We start from the raw sequence: 15453 nt of genomic DNA, 5'->3' as shown, positions 1-15453 counted from the left end.
GCTGGCCTAATTAAATGCCATTTATAATACTGGAGAAACATGCAGCAAAAACAATACGTTTTGAAAAAGTTGGTAAGGGTCCCAAGTCTGTGTGTAAAAGAAAATAAAAGTTAGAAACAATTTATGAGAAAGTAGAAAAAAGTAATAAATTAACTGACTTCATCATTCCGTAAAGCACATATACATGCAGACACTGTAAATATTACAGATTTATGGCCAACAGTCCATATGCAGTAGTTCAAATTACACCGAATGTATAGAGTCTGAATAGCATTTTAACTGTAATTCAACTTGTATGGTATTCCTTGCTCAATGTGACATATTCAAAACATGTTCTGTAGGTAAAACAGCAAGGAAACTTTAGTGAAGTGTATGAGCATGAATATTTAGTTAAAAACGCTTTGTTCATGGGTGATGTTGGTTGCGTTATGTTTAAAAGATTTTGATGGCCCAGATAGTATAACTAAAATTGTAAATGGAGGGTGATCCTGACACTTTATTAAAAGTAAAGGAATTAGTATGGCAGTTGCTAGTAAAGGCAATTTATACCCCCAGGACTCAATTACAGTGTAAATACTAACAGGCATCGCGTTTATATCACGTTATCGAAAGATAAAAATAGCGAACGCTATTTTATCAGCCCCAAAACATCTAAACATGAAAATATTGAACATTCAGAACATTGAATTTTTTCCCATGGAAAAAATTTGCTGCTTCGAAACACATACACACAACACAAGCACATCAAACAAACAGCAACCACACATATACACTTAAATTCCTACATCTAACGCTACACTAAACTAAACATACACTACTATCTACCCACTTACTTTAACCCAAACCCTAACCCTAAGGTCCGTCACTATCACATATTCACCTAACCTGTGCCCTAACCCTAACTCACTTAAACCACCCCTAACCCTAAAGTCTGTCACTATCGCACACACGCCTAACCCTAACTCACTTAACCTGCCCCTAACCCTAGCGTACAAACAATCGCACACTTACCTGAACCCAACCCGTAACTTTCCACCACACCACTAAGAATAGTGAAGCCACAGAAACGGCCAACCGAATTCTTTCCCCGAGTAAAGAATTTGCTGTTCTGCAGCTTCTCTATTCTTAGCGTTCGCTGAATAGTGTTCGATATCAGAACATTTGGAGTTTTAATACTTTGATTTTCTGATATAGACCCCAGGCATATCCATAGGTTGTCTGGCATGAGACTTGCATTTTAGTATATTTAAATGATTGATTTAATGCATTTCTCAGTATGAAAAAGTCTTTTACTGATTAAAGATGAAAGGTCTTATTTTCAGTAAGAGATCTTGAGCACATCTTTCCTGTGTTTTTGTTTTGTGTAAGAGAATTAAAGGAAACAGGCAGTGAAGAAGTTGCTTTGTTAGATGTAATATACAAGCATCATCTATGATACTATTTTTTTAAATGATTGTTCTTCTATATTGTTTCTTATACTTGTCTTTGCCAAAAGGGTCTGTTTGTGACTGAAAATAGTCTTAGGGCTAAATCACCAACTCAGCCAGCAGACAAACACACAAATAAATAAATAAAAAAAATTAAAAAAATAAACAAATAAAGAAGCAAATATTTAGGAGGATAACTTAGGCCTGGTTTGAAAGTTTGGCATCAGCTAGCTAACATGCTAGCATGTGCGTATGGTGACACAAAGGCATACAGCCAGCACACTGTTTACCAGATAATACATTTTCTGTATGATTTTATATCACAAAGACTCCAAAAACCACCACAAAGAATATGTTAATATTTTCCTGAATGGGTAAGTGAAAATCACATTGCAGGAGCTCTTTTCTCATCAATGATTTAGATTTATTCAGAAAGAGGAACACAGATTGACCTTCTCTTTCTTATGATTCAGTCATAGAGAAATGCCCAACCCACGTCTGTAGATAAAATTGTTTGCAGCTGGTTATGCTATAGTCTGATGCCACTGGCAGATGGCATTTGGCCAAACTGAAGGTCCAAAGCTGTCTTTTGCAGATATCATTATGAATTACATTTGAAACAAAAGTCTCTTATTAGAGGGAAGATTTTTCATTCAGTCTAAACCAGCTTGTCTCAGACAGCAGACCAGTACACTGCACTGTGGCATTACTGATGTATATACACACTTTACACATATTTAATACTCTATTTTCTGCCTAACAACAGCACATCAGAAATAAAAAGCTCCTCATTTAAATGTGCAAATTTATGATTTAATTAACTTTACAGTTGCAGAAAAATAATTGTTAACAACTCAATGTTTGGTCACTCTAGCATGCACATACATGCATGCGCACACAGACAGACACACACACACACGCACGCACACATACGCACGCACGCACACACACACACACACACACACACACACACACACACACACACACACACACACACACACACACACACACACATGCTAACACCCGCACACCCTCACATACACTGGATTTCAGAAGCATATGAAAAACTGAGTAACTGAAAAATGCATGAATATACATAATGTTTGATATTACCACACAGAAGCACCATGCAAGACAATGTTTAAACTGCTGTTACAATAAAGATTATAACTTACTGTAGATGAATAAAAATATGTCATGATGAGTGCATGTGATTACTGAATTAGAAGTGAGAATATAGAAGGGGGTTGTTGCCACCCCCTATCTAACAACTTTTCACTGACTGGATGTTAGTGGGATTTTTACCACTGACACATGGCACCTAGCCCATTATTTCTGACAGATAGATGGCCAGTGTGTACATAAATTGGAAGTGGTTACTGTAGCAACACCTCGTTATGGCTCTCACAATTCTCATTTTTCAGTCCTAGGATTTACCTGAAGAATATAACTTTGTGGGTTAGATTTTGAAATAGCAAAATCTACAATAGGAGTAACATGGCAGATCTATATATGTGATTTTTAGCTATTGAACAAAGACCATTTAAAGTCAGGAAGACAAATGATGGTCAGCATTTACAAAAAAGTAAGTGTTCTATTTCAAAAGGCTGAAACGTTTGTGTTTTTCTGTAGAAATGCATTTTATAATATGACTCTTTCAACATAACATGATAATACATTGCTTTCAAACTCCACTGTGGTCTATAAACAAGCCAGACAATATGGATTAAAAATTACTACGCAAGACTGTAACATGAATATATTAATAGGCTACCTTCTATGGGGGCTGTATTAATCAAAATTATTTTACCCTGTCTTAATGTTTTCAGAATGGCCTGATTATGGCACATTACAAATTGGAATTGTTGTTTTTGGTGCACTGTTTCAGCTTTGGACAGATTATATAAATCCTTGTTTCATTCATAAGTAGCTTTTGAACACTATGCACACATTTCATAATATTAACCACAAATGGAAGAAAAGACATCATTTTTGCCCTGAGGGGGTTGGCTGAAACATTTGGTTTATGAACTCCTGCTTCATTTCTATGTTAAGACTTAAGCTGACATTTCTATAATATAGAGGGCTACAACATACACAGCATTATGCAAATGTGCTCATCTTTATCTAATATAAAATGCAGCAGCCATCCTACTGTTGGAATTAACTAGGACTGCCCATAATATACCTATGTGCTCAGACCTACGATACTCTAAAGGATATCTCACAAGTTGCTTAACTTACACTGCCCTTTGCAATCTGATCTATTTATCTCAAGAGTCTTGTGAATCCTTTTTGTCCATCTAGGAATCTCTGCTTGGTCAGTGAAGTACTGCTGGAGATTTCTAAGGTGGGGCTAGCCTTATTGAGATTAAAGACATTCTCTTATGTGGCACCCCGATGTGAAAATTTCTCTATATTAATCCCAGCTGCCTCTCTCAACACATCAGTCTTGGTCATTTTTTTTCTCCAATGGGGTAGGGGAAGCTATCAATCAGAGAATATTTTTCATATGGCCCAATGTCCCACTTTCCCTGTGTGCCACAGTAAGTGTTCCACAGGTGAACATGTGCATGCATGGGTGTGACATGAGGATGTCATCTACTTAGATGTGGGATGTACCTCTTCTAGCAGCCCAGACAGCTTTTGCTAAGTCTCTAATCTCCATTAGGGATTCATTAATGGGAGTTGTCCACACCCCCCCCCCGAAGATATTTCCCCTTGTTCACATCTCCAGGGTGAGATCTTCATGCCTCTTTCTCCTAGACCAGCTTCTCCAGTGCCTTAGATGGTAATCAAACCTAGGTTGGTTAAGTTGCAGTCATAATGTTTTTCATCTATGCTATGGAACCAGTGCTGGCTTGCAGAATTTTCTGCTCTATTGATTTATAAAGAACTCCATTGTATTGACCTTAAAAATAATTACAAAATAATTTATCTAGGCAGTTATATGATTTACTTTAAATGTATTGCTTCAGTACATAGGTTATTTCAAGTCATTTTTATTTTCTGTATGATTTATAAGTTTGCACTCTGTATGTAGTGGACACCCTAAAATTTGTAGGAGCACCATATAAATCCCTGTTCACTAACTTACTGATTGTTTGATTGCTTGATATGTATGGACATACTTCATTCACTTGAATGGAATGCTTTTAGTGAACCCATTTCTAGAAGCAGGACAGCTTGCCGGGGGGGTGTTATATTAAGCACCATCTGACTAAATGTGTTTTCATGGAGAGTCCTGGTTCTTTTACAGTGCTCCAGTCAATGAGATCATACAGTCATGTGCTGGGGAAGCAGTCTTATGCATAGAGTTTAGACTGTTTCAATTTCTCCATCTTTATGTTATATTAGAGTTTGTATATGTAGCATAGTGACTATTTAATATGTCTGAAATACTGTTTTAATCTGTTGTATATTCTATATGTTATGATAAAACAAAATATAGTTGCACAGATAACCAGAGTAATATGGCAGGAAAGCATACAAAACCATAGATAATGTGGAACACCTGAAAATTAGTAGTTAAAAGGATGGAAATCTACAACTTAGACATCTTTATCTCTTGTAGAAAGGGATTTTGTGACCAAGAGTTGACACTTTTGGGAGGAACCTTGACTAGAAGAACCAGTGGAGTACCAGGAGATTACTTGTAAACTTACTCAGAGCCTAAGTGTTGCTATTAAAGGGAGACCAGAGACCTGCTACTAAATGTACTTGAGAGTTATAAGGCAGCATTACCTCAAATGGAGTACCAAAGCTGTGGACTGTAAGCCGCTTTTATGTTCTTCTGAGCGAAATCAAATGGATTGGACTGTAAATAACCAGAAAGAGATTTAAAAAGTATGCTTGTTTTTTGTATTTGTGAAAACTGAGTGTTATTTTGGAACCTTTTGAGTCTTTACTGTAAATAAACTGCACTTGAACTAAAGAGCTGTCTACAGTGTATTCCATTCACTACAGTATATACGTTTTAGGGGGTATGAAGGATGTTAGTCCCCCATACGAGGAAGTAAATAGGGACTACTTCCTCCACATTCATGCTAAAGTTAGTAGAATAGAATAGCAAAGTTCAATAGAGGAAGGACTGATTTTCTTGTTGCTGTTCTACCAGCAGGTGAGACTAGCGTGAGATTTCAAACCTCCAAAAACAGTAGTTTATTAACTCTGGAGGAAATGCAGTTCATGTGTGTGTGTGTGTGTGTGTGTGTGTGTGTGTGTGTGTGTGTGTGTGTGTGTGTGTGTGTGTGCATGTGTTTGCACAAGCTGTTTCAAATTGGAGAAGCACTGAAGACAACTAGAAGGAAATATTCTCATTTTACCAAAGGAAGGCAAAAAGAGCTCATATACCCAAACATAATTAACCTTTCTGTATGTACTGGTACTTTCCTGAAGTCATGAACTTGGAATTTGTATAATTCCTTGTTGTATTTTGCCTGCTTGAGAAGTTTTATTTTTGTTGCAACTTGCCTGGCTGAGAAGATCTATTTATGTTGTTTCCAGCTTTTGCTTTCCCGTGCCAGTCCTTCATTTCCCTTTCTGTAGATACCCTGCTCATTTTTTCTCCAGTGCAATGATCTAAAGCCATTATGGATAAGAACATCCATAGGTGCATGTACCTGGGATGCATACTCCCAGCATCCCTGCTTATAACTCCCCTCCTTCTTCAATAATAGTTCTCTGTTTAGATCATGGGGTATCCACAGAGAGTTTGTGAAATCTGCCAAAAATGAATACATGCATCTAGGTAATGATTCATAGAATCATGTAGCAGTATGAAACAAAAGTGGTTTGCAATGTGATGCCCATGCCCTGGCCCAGCAATCAAGGAGCCTCAGTACTCTCCACTAACACCAGATAGGGCATCTCATATGTGAGGAAAAGATAAGAAATACACACAGTAAACTGCAATTTCCCTTAACAGCACACAGAGATCACAGTCAGTCATGGGCTGGTCACTCCCTTGCTCCCCAGGTCCTCAATAAGACTCCTCAGTGGCACAGCTATAGGGTCCAGATCTCAGCCTAGCTGGCAAGCTAAAACCTCCAGTACCCTCTCTGTCCAACCAGTGCTTCATGTCCCTGCCCAAGTAGCTGACACAAACACACACACACACACACACACACACACACACACACACACACACACACACTTAGAGATAAGTATTTATACAACTTCACAGACACTTCTGGGAAAGGCTGACACAGATTCTCCAGCTGCGCCCCTATACCCAGACTATACGGTAGTAATTACTGCCACCACCAGCTAATATTTATCAGCTACTAAAAGGCCCTTAAAAGGGTGTCCATTTATTACTGTGCAATATTATTATCCAATAGTAGTGTAACTTAAGCAATCAAGGCTTATTGGAAGGGCTTATTACAAGATGACGTATAAGCATGAAATGTACTCTAGAGCTTAATTATCTCTACATAAACCAGCCACAGTTGAAAAGGGTTTAAAATATTTAATTATAAATACTAAAAACACAAGACAATACTACTACACCAGAGTACTATTCAAGAGTTCAGAGATCACACAGAAACTTAAAATAATTCAGTAGTACAGTTCTGACATAACAGAAAAACAATTAGTCTAATCTTTATAGTCCTAGCTATTTCTACAAGAAAACACACTTCTAAGAAAACTTACTTAAGACACAGGCAGAGTGCTGATAAGTTGGATATCAAGACAAAAATGCTTAACAATCTCTGGTTCTCACTGTTTAAATTGAAACTCCAGTCCTGATAAACATTACATCATCTTTTTCACCCTTCCTGGAGTTTCCAGGCTACACATTGACTGCATTTACAATTTTTTACACTTAGAGCAATAAAGGACATTCCATATGTAAATTATGGTCATTAACTTTCGCCTTAAAACAATAGGCAGGAAGCTCCCATCCTGGCGGACTGAAGCCAACTTGTAAAACATCAAAGGCAGTAATGTAATAATTTAAATTTCAAAGGACCAACAAGAATTGCTTGACTTAGCTTTCTTTACAGCAGATGGCAATGTTGCCACATTGTTTTAAGTTCAACATCCATAGTATTTACAAATAATAGAATTATGTATCAAATTCTATTTGGCTAGGCTGGCAGCCTTCACCCATCTCTACCCAATCTTCACATGCAAATTATGATATAATGATATGCAAATGAAGAGGCACTGTCTAAGTGCATAATGACATACAAACAAAGATGGGGAAAGCAAAACACAAGGCTCGGCCATCAGGAGGGAAACTGCAGGTGCTTGCTTCTGAGTACAAAGGCAAGGAGCATGCCAACAAATTGTAGTGTTGCAAGCAAAATGGTGGCAGCAACAGTGACTTGTGCCAATCAGCATCTGCTAAGCTCAAGTGGTTGTGTCCTGCCTGTGTAACTTGGATACTTACACAGTTGAAAATGGTACCAGCATACAATTACATCTTGCCAGCTGAAAGGCCAACAGGTGTAGATAGAGATATCCTATAGGAATTGGTTAACATGTATGGCCCACAGACTGGAACTGGAGGAATGCATGATTCTCCTATATGCTGGGCTCCAGGGAGGTTACCTGTGTCACCTGTAGCATGTGAGGGATGAAGGGAGAGATAGGAGGGCTTAATAATCTGTGCCTGTCATGTATAGTATGCATTGCAATTACTATTCTAGCTGCACATACCTTTTAAAAACTTGGATATTATAGCAGACATCCGGTAGAATGCTCAAGTATTTTCTTGATACATTGCTCCCATATGTGGATAAGCAGATCTGTCTTCCAAATATATAAGGGTAGACAGCCACCACTGTGTAAGGCTTTCATGACATTTCCCACCTCTCCAAAAGGCTGAGAGAATTGCACCCATGAAACAATAAAGGCCCAACCTGGTTCCATGGACAGCATTACATAAAAAGAGAGGGCAACCTTTCCATCAACTACCAGGTAGTGTGCATTGCACAGGGACTTAAAAGCCATGTGTCCAATGTGCCCTGATAATGCCAATAATTCCCACATATTGTATACAAGTAATTTGTATTGTTTCTTCCTAAACAGAGGCGTCTTACAGGTGCTACTAAGTAGATAAGTGCAGGCACAGTTGTGCATCTATATTATCAAAATCACATGCACATATAACAGGTACATAACACTAACCAATTTTTTCACCTTGTCCCAAGTATTTTACAGGTGGCACAGGTTATCAACCTCATCCCTTGAGTCCTGGCTGATGATGAACATATGGAGCTCACAAGGCATGTTTGAAAGCAGAATGAACCTGACAACACATGGTGGAACATCATTAAAACATCACCAGTGCTCAAGCCAGAAATGGGTATCCATTTGGCTTTCTTTATAGATACATCCGGGGAACACTGCAGACTGACCCAACTACAGTCTGCTAGATATTTAGTAACATGCTGCATAATCTTATTCTCTCTCATTAGACAAGCCAGTTAGCATCCTCAGGACTCTCCAACAGTGTATCAGCAGCATGACCTTCTGTGACCATCTCAACATCAAGGAACAGCAACACAGATGATGGTGGTCAATGACCAGAAGCCACACCACACCCCATAAAGATGGTGTTGTGCACAAAATACAGCAGCACAGGTGAGGCGACAACATTGGGCCCACCTCTATGGGTCTTGACATGCAGACAGTCAGGTTTTCATATTTTATCTCCCTTTTCAAAGACTCTGTGGTCCACCAGAGCTGCAGGACATGACCTGCTACCACCTTGGCTAAGGCTGTTGCTGAGATTGGTGAGTGAAATGGGAGGACCTTGTCTGGTGAGGATTCTGGCCCATCCCAGGCAGGTAAATTCCCCATTTGCCAGACCTAGCTTTGCTAGAGTTGAAGCACATAATAGAGACTGTGGTAGACTGGATGAAGACCTGATGAGTCAATAGCCACCAAATACCTCCTGGAGCAAGTAACAGGCTCACATGGACCTGCTGGCCAGGAGTAGGCATGGATATTGCCATTGGTCACCTGGACTGACAACCACCACCTACTGAGCCTAATAATGTTTGTCATGACGGTTCGATGATTGGCAGGGTGACTTTATTCCATCCTATCCTCCACAATTTGTCTACTCTTTGTCTATTTGTGGACCTCCTGTGTCTTGCCACCTTTGTCCACATCTTGCCCTTTTTGACTGTCTGTTGTCTTCATGTGTAGGTTGTGTGCCCCAGATGTCCACCTCTACCCTCCACTCCTTCCCATTATTCCTTTTCCCTCTCTGTCACCCTCTTTATGTGTATAATATATAACTCTCTCTCTCTCTCTCTATATATATATATATATATATATATATATATGGATTTATATCAGCTTATTGATTTTTCAGAAACTCAAACTTCATATGGTCGATAGGTTAAATTTTCCAAAAACTCAAAGCATTTATATGGAGATCATGGCACACTGGTGATCTGGGAAGTTAAACTTTTCCCCACTGTAGTGTGATCTCAGAGCTGGTATATATAATGTGTAAGGGGGTTTGAGGAGCGGGGGGGGGGGTTGCCCTTCCTGTAAAAACATAGATTGTTGTCGTTCCATTTCATTCCAGTTTTCTGAAAGTTGAATGTATGCTCTCTTCCATGTGAAGTTTGAGTTTCTGAAAACTTGAAAATTTGATATAAACTTATATCTATATCTATATCTATATTTATATCTATATCTATATCTATATCTATATCTATATCTATATCTATATCTATATCTATATCTATATCTATATCTATCTATATCTATAGATGGATAGCTATAGGTCTACTTCACTTGACATAAATTTCATTTGACTTACACCCATTTGACCGACACCCAATTAACCTAAATTTCATTTGACCTAAAACTCATTTGACTAACTCCTATTTCACTGACAGCTTACAATGCTAAATTGCAACATACTAAATCTTAAACCATAGAAAAGCAGACTTAGAACACCAATAACTAACCCTTTCCCAAAACTTAAAAACTACTTACTAACCCTCTTAATAGAAACAGGGCAATGTACAACCAAGCTAGGTGGGGGGCTATGACCCCACACCCTTCAATGTGAGTTGCTGTGCCTCCCCACCCTCCTAATTATATATACTAACTCCAGGGTCACACTACAGTAGGAAAAATGGCATATACCTTTAACTTGCCTTACAGTACTCTACACACTGCCACTACTACTGGGAACGCACAAAACATTTGCCAAGTTACTTTAGATACTTCCTATAAAAATGTAAATAGAAAAACCCACATTTAGAAACACTACAACACTACTTTCTACATGACTATTAGAATTTTAACAGTCAGCACTATAAGTTACAATAATTTTTTTTATCACAAACAAGTCACAGGTGAAGGAAAACCCACAACAAGTCTATATCTTATATGTCGGTGAAATGGGTGTCAGTCAAATGAATTTTAGGTCAATTGGGTGTCGGTGAAATGGGTGTCAGTCAAATGAAATTTAGGTCAAGTAAAGTAGACCCACACACACACACATATATATATATATATATATATATATATATATATATATATATATATATATATTAGAGAGAGACACACACACACAAGTACATATAAAATGGGCCCTTTACCCACCAAAAAGAAATGTTATCTTTGCCCAATCTTCTTCATCTTACAGTACTTCTGCCATGTGTACCTTTTCTTGCTATACCTCTTTTCTTGCTTTTCTGAACTCCCTTTCCATATATTATAATGAACCGATAATGTACCCAGCTTAATTAGAACCTGGTCCACTGGTCTTTACCAGGTAGCATACTGTGTTTCATTTGGTACCTGCACTGGTCTTTATCGTGTTATATGCTATTTTTCATTTGATATATGCACTGGTTCTTACCACATTATATACAGTTTTTTATTTGGTGTCTGCACTGGTCCTTACCACGTAATATACTGTTTTTTCATTGGTCCATGCACTGGCTACTTCATATTCTTTTGAGTTCTGTACAGTCTGGTGTGAAATTGCAATTGTGTCTTGCTTTGTATACTTTTAATTATAGAATTTGCAAAAAAAAAAAAAAAAGAAAGATGAATGCACTGACACAAAGAAAAACTTCTATTGTTGGGTATTTGTACACAACATTTGTAAAACATTCAATATAACAGCTATATATTTAGAGTTTATATGGACAGGAATATACATACTTAGTATCCAACAGTTTGCTTTATCTATAAAGTTTAAATTTTGTTTTCATATTTTTTATGTGTTTTTCCATTTTGCAGTGTAAGTCATGTCCAACCAATGAGCTATCACTTTTAATATATCATTGCCATAGCATATATGTTATGTCTGTGAAACTCATTTCTACATAATTCCATGATTTAATATGATGTTAAAGTAAAATGCTGGATTTATTTGAATACCAAAGGAAAGTTATGATGATTTTGTCTAAGAGATACAATTTGAATTACATATAGAACATTTAAAGTGAACTGTATCTGTAGTTGCAATATTCTGCTTTGTTTTTATGTGGAGCTTTTCTCCCCGGGCCTCTACTGAAAATGGACATATATCCAGTTAGACTAGCCTGGTCAACAAATGTAAAATAAATAAATAAATAGAACTTTTGGTAATAGTATATTTTTGATGAAGTTTAAACTATCTTTTAACATTAAAATATTATTCCAATTTAAAATTATATATTTTAAGTCTATAATAATATGACAATTGACAACTTTAATTATATTATCTAAACTTCTGGATAATGTAATTTTCAGAAATGTTATTGTTTGCCATTGCAATTATTTTTACATATGCCTGCTACTAATCAAGCTACATTATGCTTTATTAGTGTTGTGCTTTTTTACACTGATTAAAGTTTAGTTGAAACATTCTTGCAAAGCTTTTTAATTCATGATTCATATGTTCTATAGATGAATTAACACTGGAGAGTGGCCATAACTGATCATCCACCTACAGTGATATTTTTCCTTTACATTCAATGGTATCAGAGTTAAAACAAATAATAGAGGTGAAAGAGGACAGCCATATTTCATTCATTTTGTTATCGTTTGGGAAGTTTGCACTGTTATTTTAATGTATATTAATAAATTGCTGCATAATGTTTTTAATAGGTTTATATAAGAATCTGGAAATCAGAACCTGGTATTATGATTCAGAAGGACAAAGCCCTGACTGCACCTCAAATGACCTGTGTTTTACAAGGTGCGGGGCACTGGATGAACTGGGTGGGGAAGTTGGATTTGATCAGCTGACAATAGCTCATGCATCCAAGGGAGAATGGAGACAGCTTTGCTTACTACACTGATGAAACCTATAGGAAATGGAGGAATAAAAGTGAATCACATGGCATGAAGAGCCTAGCATGCTTGCACTGCAGGCAGTGTACTATCTGGTTAGGAGGTTTTGCATGTATAGAAAAGTGTGTGTACCACCTGTTTCAGGTCTAGTAGAACTTATAAGGCTGCTAGTTGTGTGGGGGATAGGACTGAATACAGGAAATGCAAATTGGACCAATTGCTAACATGGAACTCCTATCTCCTCCAGGGAGTGAATGGGCTGGAGGTCTTTCACATCAATGGAGAAATGAATGGTCAGATGGGTACAGGAAAGGGAGCTACTGGGCCAATCTTATAGATATAAAAAAGAATCTGGAAAAAAAATCAAGTGCCTCCAGGTCATTAAATAAGTACTTCCAATTTAAAAAATGAAAACAAAATATATATTTCATATGTAAGCTAATAACTCCCAAATTCCCATTTTTAATATTGAGTTACCAAATTATATAATTATTCTTGGAAGATTGTCTGTCTTCAAATAATAATTCCAGTCTATCTTTTATGTATTAGGGCCAGTAGCATTAGTTTCAAATGGATATGAATATATTGTAAGCTATATTTAGCAATGAGGTTGATTATAAGATGACCATATGTTTGAATCCATGTCCATTTTGGTAAGGGAACTGCTGAAGCATATTTCCAAGGAGGATGGATAATATTCTGATTTTTAATTTTAATAAATACTTTATAAAAATATTAATAATATTGTATTTAATATTTTATAAATCTAAGTAATTATCCCATCTCTACATGGGGCTTTATTATACTCTAGTTGTTTGATTTGTTCATATAATTATAGGATAATTGCAGGTTTTACAGAATTCCAATATTCTCTTTTGCAAGCTTATTGGTTGCATTCTTATTTTTAAAAGTTGCAAGCTTTCATCTATTTTTTTCTTTTTCACTTTATAAAATATTTTCATAATATTTTCTAAAGTCCTAAGATATCCACTATATATGCAAGGTTTGTATTGTTCCTATAATTGTAATGGGCATTATATGATTTGGTCTGGCTAGACTTTTAGCCCTAACTGGTAGTCAATGCTCTTTAGAGTTAGCACAAATGACTAGTTTCATGTTTTCTAAAGCTATTTTGATTGTGTGATTTATCATTAATTTATATTTTATTTAATTCCTTAACTTTGTCAAGAAAAATAGTTTTTTCCTTTTGAATGTTTAACTTAGCAGCATTTAAATCCTCTTGAATGTAATCAAATCATTGCCCTATTCATTTACTTTTTACGACACCCACTAGCAGTTTTACCAAATAAGACATCACTAACAGAGATATTTTTTCTCTGTCATTATTAAACCATTCTTTAAATTCTGGTAATTTTTTTTATATATGCACAAATGTTATTACATATTCTTAATCAATTGCAACTGTTAGTCAATTTAACTGTAAGAGCATTGTGAAATAAAGGATATTAAATCATGTTAACAAATCATTGGAAATATAAATTTTGTCAATACATAGCTAAGTCCCAAAAGAAATATAAATTTTGTCAATACATGGCTAAGTCCCAAAAGCAATATAGGTAGCAAGTAAAAACAAAAAGGAGTCTGATTCCACAAAATCACTTAAATGTATTAAATTTAATAACATTACTCAGTTCTTCACAACCTTTGCAAAAACTAATAGTCCTAAGACTCTGATAGTACTAGAATTTTTCTTATGAAAATGCAATTGAAATCACTCTGCAAAGAATTAGTATACCATTTTAGTTATAAATTATCTAAACATCTTTTTGACAAAATCAACTTCAAATCCCAATGTAAAGAGTCTTTTTGATATTTACTAGTTATGATTGCAAAATCCCCTTGTTGTCATGCCATAAAAATATAACTTTAGGTATAACAGCTTAATCTCTCAATAACACTGTAGTTCTTATCCTCTTTCTTTACATGGGGATTTTCTAAAGTTATATAATATTTGAATTCAAATTCCTCTACATTTTTTAATAATTGAGATTTTTTGTAAAGATATAGTCCATTTTATTCATTTCAATGTATTTGATCAAACCTCCTGTTTTGCAACCACAATTCATACTACATATATTTAAATACAAGGATAATGTGAACATTTTTATTTTCAGTTAAGTTATTCTATTTCTTTCATATACTTTGTGATAAATACTATTATTAAACAAAATGGGCGTCTCAAGCTTATTTTCCATTTTGAAAATGATTATTTTTAATGATACATCACAAACACACAGTAAGTTAATGTATTAAGGTTATACAGAAACTAGTTCTCTATTATCATCATGGAAACTTTACAGTCCTAGTTCAGTTAGGTTCATAGGTTGGTACTAGGCTATCAGCACTAGGGTCTATATAAGCCTAGACATAACAATTCCCTGGCTATTTCTTCCCACAATATGTACTTCCCTGGACCCCTGAAACACTGATCATTACACCCACTAAATTATCTAACTCAAACTAACTACACAATAAGCCATGTAGTCCTAGATGCATCTGCAGGGAAATAAAAAGTAAAAAAAAAGAGAGAGGAAAGGAAGAATACAAAAGGTATGGTTTCAACTGAATATGGCATTAGCATATATATTTACGTAAATTATATTTCTGTGATCAAATGTGTTATCATAATAGGTTTCAAATGTGATGCTATAATATTTGGACCCTGAAATAAGCAATAATGTCTGGCATTAGTGGGGCGATTGTGGACTACCGAGGGATGTTGTAAGGCCTGACATTACAG

This window comes from Protopterus annectens, chromosome 12.part0 (genome assembly GCF_019279795.1).
Source record: "Protopterus annectens isolate FY-2018-M chromosome 12.part0, PAN1.0, whole genome shotgun sequence".
Taxonomy (NCBI): Eukaryota; Metazoa; Chordata; order Ceratodontiformes; family Protopteridae; genus Protopterus; species Protopterus annectens.
The sequence above is the reverse complement of the archived record's forward strand: the minus strand, read 5'-3'. Positions refer to the sequence as shown.